The sequence below is a fragment of the Scylla paramamosain genome, chromosome 7 (assembly GCF_035594125.1).
Source record: "Scylla paramamosain isolate STU-SP2022 chromosome 7, ASM3559412v1, whole genome shotgun sequence".
NCBI classification, from domain to species: domain Eukaryota; kingdom Metazoa; phylum Arthropoda; class Malacostraca; order Decapoda; family Portunidae; genus Scylla; species Scylla paramamosain.
In genome coordinates this window covers 27,418,116-27,425,615 of record NC_087157.1, presented here as the reverse complement: position 1 = coordinate 27,425,615, position 7,500 = coordinate 27,418,116, and the positions used below count along the sequence as shown (strand labels likewise).

At 37.6% G+C, this 7,500-nt stretch overlaps 1 long non-coding RNA gene across 3 annotated transcripts in view; it reads left to right on the top strand.

Moving 5' to 3' along the window:
- Positions 1–7,500, top strand: part of LOC135101840 (uncharacterized) — a 213,146-nt gene that overhangs the window by 157,207 nt on the left and 48,439 nt on the right. The window contains exon 5 of one of the 3 annotated variants that reach the window (XR_010269396.1): positions 4,529–4,568. The exons of the other annotated variants lie outside the window; for them this stretch is intronic. This is a non-coding gene — a long non-coding RNA (uncharacterized LOC135101840). Of the gene's footprint in view, positions 1–4,528; positions 4,569–7,500 lie in introns of those variants that run through there. 3 annotated transcript variants of the gene reach the window in all.

The following is a 7,500-nucleotide window of genomic DNA, read 5'->3' as shown; positions in this document are numbered from 1 at the left end:
GTGTTGTATTGGATTGGTTAACTCTTTGACCGGTAGAGATTGCGTGGCACTTGTTGTTTCACGCGAATAAACTCAGATTATCTCATTGAACAATATAGAACAACACACTGTAAAACATTTTTACTCCTCCATCACACCTTTTACTGACAGTGTATATTTTGAAATTTTATTCTAAGCCTTGCACCACAACTCTCAAAAAGTAAAAAGAAAGTGCTACCTCCAATATTCTCGTTTCCTACTCATATTCTCTACCGTGGCAAAATTGAAAAACTGAGGTACGATTTTGAAGCCTCCTCTTTTACTTTGAGTAGATTTTAAATTATTTTGGTCAAGGAGAAGATCACAGGATTGGGTGGACCGTGATTATAAGAACCAGGCACTTGAAAGAGCTCGATGGGGGGAACGGGGCAATAACCAGTGTAAGTTTACGCCTTTGATCTGTATTCGTAAACACGTTGGCCTCTTATAAACACTGATTTCAAAGGCCTAGAAGACAGTCATATTCTTGTGTGTTTTTGCTATTGATGTAGATTCCTTAATATTACCTATCCGTACGATATGCAACAATTCACGACACTAAACATAATGTATGAAATCTGTATAAGCGTCTAGAAGAATAAAAAGGGTTTAGAAGCATAAGTTTTGGAATTTCTAACCAGTATAGTGTTTGGAGGTGGCTGTAGTAGAAGAAGAAATGTCTCAGAGTGGTTAGCGATTATGGAAAGATGTGGAAAATAGCAGAATCATGGGCTCCTGAAAACCTCCAACAACCCACAGTCTTTTCACCGATAGGCCACAGGAATGATCAGCTGCGCTCTCCTGGATGTCTTTCCTACTGATGGTGTAGATTCTTTCGTTTAGCTATCGGCAGAATTGCGCAAATACTCTTCGAAATCTCAACAAGCCATATTCTGAAACTGTATAAGCTCTCATAAGCACTGATTTCAAAGGCCACAGAGAGACCGGTTGCTTTTCCTACTGATGGAGTAAATTCCTTTGTTCAACTATCGATAGAATTATGCAAACATTCTTGAGAGGCCAACAGTCCACATTGTCATAACCACTGATTTCAAAGACTACGCAGGTAGTCAGTCGTGTTCTCATAAATGTTTTTCCTTTGATGATGTAGACTCCTTTTTTTTTTTTTTTTTCAACAGAATCATGCACTCCTGAAAATTTCTACAACCCATATTCTTAAAATCCTTATTATGTCATAAGCACAAATTTCAAGGGCTACAAAAATGATCTGCTAAATGTTTTTTTGTGTGTGTTGATGGTGTATATCCTTTGAATGGCTATCGACGGAATCGTGCACACTGGAAAATTCCAACAACTTCCACTACAGGCAGTTGGAAGTGATTATATCGCCGAAACGTTTAAGAACATGAGGCTTTCAGTCGTATCCTCCTCCTACTCTCATTAGAGACGATTAGTAAGATTGCTAACAAGACTCCCTGGACGCCCTTTGAACTTTGCAAGTCTAACGCAAGGACGAGAAACACGCCTGTACCAATTAGGACGAAGCAAAGCAATATGGAAATGAACATGCAAAACAAGGAGAACCAGACCGCCAGCCATGACCTTGAAAAAGCCACATTTCAGAAATACATTCAAAACTTTGTTGAATTTAGTGATCTTCGTGTTTTTAAAAGGCTTCTTTCATTAGGAATGTTTACAAAGAGTGCATAGATGAGTAAGTCGAGTTCCCTCAGTATTTTTCTTTTCCATTAATTATGTAAAAGCTTTTGCTAACCATGACCAGAATTATGTAAACGCACTTATGTAAAGCCGTAGTGACTTCTACTCAAGTATGTTAAAATTGTCAGAAGTGTAGAATCCACGTCAAAGTATCACAACAATCATTAAGAAGACAGCCTTGAAAGGCCCAGTGATTCCCATGAGAGCCTGTTTCATAAAAGTAGTCGAGATAGAAAAAATAAATAAAAAAAAAAACGAAGTATTTGAGATTATGTTCCTGTGTTTTGGATTGCGATCTAAATACTCGTCCTGTCTTTTTGACCTCAATTTGTGTTGTCACTCTGCAGCTCAGCGATTGTTGAGAATGAAAAGCAAGAACTTTCTTTAAGCTTCCGACTGTTTTGACTCAGTACGTGAAGAAACTAGCGAGAATAGAGAAACAAAGAATGCAAACAATTTTCTTCACCAGAGATTATTCCTCCTTCGGTGTTCACAAGTGGAAAGGGAGAGAGTGAGTTATATATTCTGGAAAAGGTGTTTTAATATTAAAATGGTAAAAACTATAACTAAGCTTTTATGCATTTATCTTCCAGTAGGTGATGGATTTCTTGCAGGTGTATACGAGTATATGAAAATAAAAGCAGAGAAGTTAAACATTCAGGAAAGGAAAGAGTTTTACCACTACAGCGGTAGAAATTGAGATTTTGTGTGCTTTTCTCCCAATGAGTGATAGATTTCTCAAGGGTGTGTGCGCGGAAAGAGAAAGCAGGATTATTTAATATTCTGAACTGGAGTGGAGGTTTGTTTGATATTCCGCCAGTGCATCGCGTTGGAAAACACTGCACGCCTGGCCAGGATTGTGATGTGCATTCGTCATTCACTTCACAGCGGGCGAGGCGATGTAGCTGAGAGCTGGAAAGTAATATTCGTGATTACTTTACATTCTATAACATTTTTTACATAACTCCGGGTAGACATGTTGCGACAGGTTTCGAGCGATGGGAAATATGGAAACCAGGGAAAGAGATAACAAGTAAATTCTACAATTGTTTTTTACCTTTTGAGACTCAAAGGAAAATACAGCTACTCGGCTCCGTATCCTGATTTTTTTTTCTTTTCATTAATTAATACTATCATCTATATCTTGTTAAACCATGCGTACATTATATTGAGAGAGACGAAGGTAAGGTGGCCTGGAAGAAATTCGTTCTCTAATAGGATGGCAGATGAATATAATAGACTCAGTAATCAGGTTGTGAGCGGTGACTTATTAGGGGGCTTTAAAAGAAGATTAGACAAATGTATGGATGAGAATAACAAGTGGAAAAAAGATACGCAAATTTAATAGAGGGACTGCCACGTGTAGTCCTGACGGCATCTTGCAGCTTCCCTTATGCTACGGCGAAACCCAAAGAGAAAAATATCACAAAAAGGCGAAAGAGTAGGAAGAAGAAGACGAAGATGAGGCGGAAGTAAAAGAAAAGAAGGAAAAGAAGAAAAGTCCCATAAAAGTCTAAAGAGAAGGAAGAAGAAAAAAGAAGGCGAAGATGAGGCGGAAGTAGAAGAAAAGAAGAAAAAAAAACAATGGAGAAAAGAAAGAAAAGACAATGAAGAAAAAAAGATAAAAGACAACAAAGAAGAAGAAAAGGCAGTGAAGAAGGAGAACGAAAAATGTAAAGACAAGAAGAAGGAGAACTACAACTACAACAACTACAACAAAATAAAAAAGAACGTGACACTTTCCCTGCAGAAAACAAAGTGTGATGGAAACTTTTAAAGGAATAACACCCAGAAGCTTTTAAAAGGACAACACAGATTCTTTAGTACCCCTACCTGAGTTTCCCCTACCACCCTTTCCTCCGACCCCAATTCATTTTTTTTTCTTTTTTTTTTTTTTTTATGTACGTATCTATTTTCTCACTCCCAAGCAATGTGTGAGTAGCAGTGGTTGAGGGAGCGAAGGGATTACTGCAGACTGTTCTCTTCCTTTGCTCGTCCTGAAGGCTTTTGTATCGCGAGCTTCTCCTCCTGGTTCACGAAGGGATTAGAGCGCAATATTTCCTTCCTCCTTTCTTTTATCTGCCAGGAAAAATCTCTCCATCTCGCCTTTATAGAATAACTTCTTTTTATTTTTTCGCCGATTTTTTTCCTCTCGTCGTTTGTGCTTTTTTTTTTGTCCTTCAGAGAGTGGTGAGGAGTAGGAGGGAGAGACTAAGAGAGAGAGAGAGAGGTTTACTTTACTTTTCACTAATAATTCGAATGATAAAAATAACCACTTCTAATATGAATAGCTACTACCTATTCAATAACTACTACTACTACCACCACTTGCATGGATAACTACTACATATACAGATAACAGTTAGTATATAAAAGGTAACTACTTCTTTATTAGTTATATAAATCATTACAAATTACACAGAAAACCTCTTGATCCCATTAAAACAAGCAGTCACTCATTCATCCTTATTCTCTTCTTCCTTCTGCTTCATCTCTTCAGTGAGTGGCGAGGAGTGGGAGGGAGGGTAACAACAGGTAATGCAGGTAACTACTTCTTTTTACAGGTAACCACTTCTTACAGAGATCATTTTAACTTATATAGAGAACCTTTTGATGCTCTTAAGCCAAAACGTTTTGTGCCCCCTTCCAGTTCGCGGATCTTTCAAAATAGATGAATAAATACAAATATCAGTTCCTCCTCTCAAAAAAAAAAAAAAAAAAGGTACATCAGAGCTAAGAACATTTTGAAAGTCGCTGTATAATATGATTGTTTACATATATACAGTACGTTTGCACAAGAACTCAAGCGTTTACTCTTCTTCCATTGCAGGTGAGAACGTTAAGAGTTAATGTGTGAGGGAAAAACATCAAAATGGACGAGAAAAAGTGAGTACTACATGTTTCGACTTCTTGTTTCATTTTGGTATTGCCCTTTTTTTATTTTTTTTATTTTATTTTTTCATATTTCTTCGGACGCTTTGGTTTCATTCCTTTTCCTCCTCCTCGTGCCCTTCCTTCATTTTCCATCTCCTCTTACTCCTCACATTCCTTCTCATGTTTTGGTTTCATTCCTCCTCCTCTTTCGCTTCTTCCTGTTCTTCCTACCTTTTCCCATCACATTCCTTTTGATGTGTTTTTGGTTTCATTCCTCCTCCTCTTTCTCCTCATGTTCCAGTCTAGCTGCTCTCCTTTCCCCTGGCTGCGCGGCGCCGGCTTGTCGAATGTCAGTTCCGAACGACGTCTGTAAGCGATGCCTGTCAGGTCTCTTACCGCCTCATTTGTTAGTTATGTTATTTCCAGCCACATGTTGCGTCTATCCTGCCAATGCTTGTAGATATTTTTGACATAAGGCGTTAGGTGAGTACGTTGTTGAGACTTAGGTAAATCAGTCAGTCATTCAGTTAACCTTCTTGTCTTCTTCCTTTGTCTCTCTCTGTCTTTCCTCTTCTTAATTTTCCTCTTTTTTTTTGTTTCTGCTTCTTTTCTCACTGTATGTTGTGGTGCCATTAAAACAGTTAGTTAGTCATTTAATGTTATTCTCTTCTTCCTTCTCCTCTGTTTCTTTCTCTTCCCTTGCTGCTGTTTCTTCTTTTATGATCCTTTGTGTTGCCTCGTTTTCCTTATCTTTTTCTTCTTTCTTCTCTTCCTTTATTCCCTTTTCATATTTGTTTTTCATTTATCTCTCTCTCTCTCTCTCTCTCTCTCTCTCTCTCTCTCTCTCTCTCTCTCTCTCTCTCTCTCTCTCTCTCTCTCTCTCTCTCTCTCTCTCTCTCTCTCTCTCTCTCTCTCTCTCTCTCTCTCTCTCTCTCTCTCTCTCTCTCTCTCTCTCTCTCTCTCTCTCTCTCTCTCTCTCTCTCTCTCTCTCTCTCTCTCTCTCTCTCTCTCTCTCTCTCTCTCTCTCTCTCTCTCTCTCTCTCTCTCTCTCGTGTGAGAACAAGTACTTTAAGATTTGAAGGGGAGAGAGAGAGAGAGAGAGAGAGAGAGATAAGATTTGAAGGGGAGAGAGAGAGAGAGAGAGAGAGAGAGAGAGAGAGAGAGAGAGAGAGAGAGAGAGAGAGAGAGAGAGAGAGAGAGAGAGAGAGAAATTCTGTAACCATCATAACATTGTCAACTAAGATATAATATTAAGTACTGTTACATTTTTTATAAACCAACCACACACACACACACACACACACACACACACACACACACACACACACACACACACACACACACACACACACACACACACACACACACCGTTGGAGGGTGGGAGGGATAAGTGTTGGGAATTGAATCTGTGACGAAAATATTGTAGTGTTGTGTAGCAAAGCGGATGAATTGTTTTTTTTTTTTTTTTCTAATTTCCTGCTATCTCGAAGTGGCGTTTAATGCGTGTTGTGTCGTTTATTTATCGTGTTATTTTATATTTTCATCTTCGTTTTTTTCTGTGCATTCTTTTTTTCTACTTTTTACTTTTTCAATCTATTTTTTCATGATGCAGTTTCTTTTCTTCTTGCCTTTCGCTGTTAGTTTTCATTCTGTCTTTCATTACGCATTTTCTCTTCTTTCTTTCTTTCTCTCTTACTTCTTATTCTCCCTTTCATTATCTATCTTCATTTTATTCTTTCGTTTTTTTTTTATTTTCGTGTTTAATTTTTTTCTATGTATTATTTTTTTTCTTATTTTCTTACTTATTCTATTTTTACGTGTCCTTTTCTTCTTTCCCTTCTTACTCTCTTTCATTATATATCATCTTTCCTTCTTTCCTTGTTTACTTTATTTTATTCCATTATGTGTCCCCCTTCTTTCTTTTTTTTTATTTCTTTTCTATCTTTCATTATATATTTTATTTTATTTTTATTTGATCTTGCATTATGTATATTTTCCTTCTCTCCTGTTTACTTTTTTCTCTTTTTGTCAATCATTTCTGTCTTTCATTACGTGTCTTTTTTTATTTGATCTTTCGTTATGGATCTTCTTTCCTTTCCTATTTTTTTTTTCTTTTCTCCCTTCACGTCATCTTTTCGTACCCTTTCCTTCCTTAATTGGTTTGCCTTTCCTGTGCGCGTGCCATAACTCCCCAGTTTTTTTATTATTTTTCCTAAGTCCTTCTTTTTTTCACGTAATTGGGAGAGCAGGTACAGGTAAGGGACCCCGGTTAGATACGTAGACCTGTTACCAGCCTCGCCTTGTTTGTTTTGATCTTGTTTATCATTATATTCTAAACATTACATTACATGACAGTATATTTTTTTTAAGAATTTTCAAGGGTTTGTTGTTTTGTTGGGTGGTGTTCTTGTTTAAAGGGTTTTTCTTTTTAATGTTTTCTGTTAGTAGTGTTAATGGTGATGTTAATGGTGGTGGTGGTAGTGGTGGTGGTGGTGGTGGTGGTGGTGCTAAAAAAAAAAAAAAGAGAGAGAGAGAGGACGAAGAAATACAGTGGCCTTAGAGAAAACAAAATGGTACCTAATAATAATGAGGATAACATGAAAATAATAGTAATAATAGTAATAATAATAACAACAACAACAATGACAACATCGATAACAGGAAGCGCAATATCCCTTAATAAAAAAATAAAAATTAAAAAATTAAAAAACTACCTATTTCTTCCCTCCCTTGCCTTCACTTTCACTCTCTCCCTTCCCGAAACACACCGGTGCAGAACACGAAGACCGCGCGCCCGCCCCTTCACGTGAGGCGTCAGTTACCGCCAGAATGAGACCTTGGAAAAAAAACTACAGAAGAACCTTGTAATTTCGACACGTGGCTGCGGGTGACTTAATGCTTCCCACGCCTCACCTGACTTCATTATTG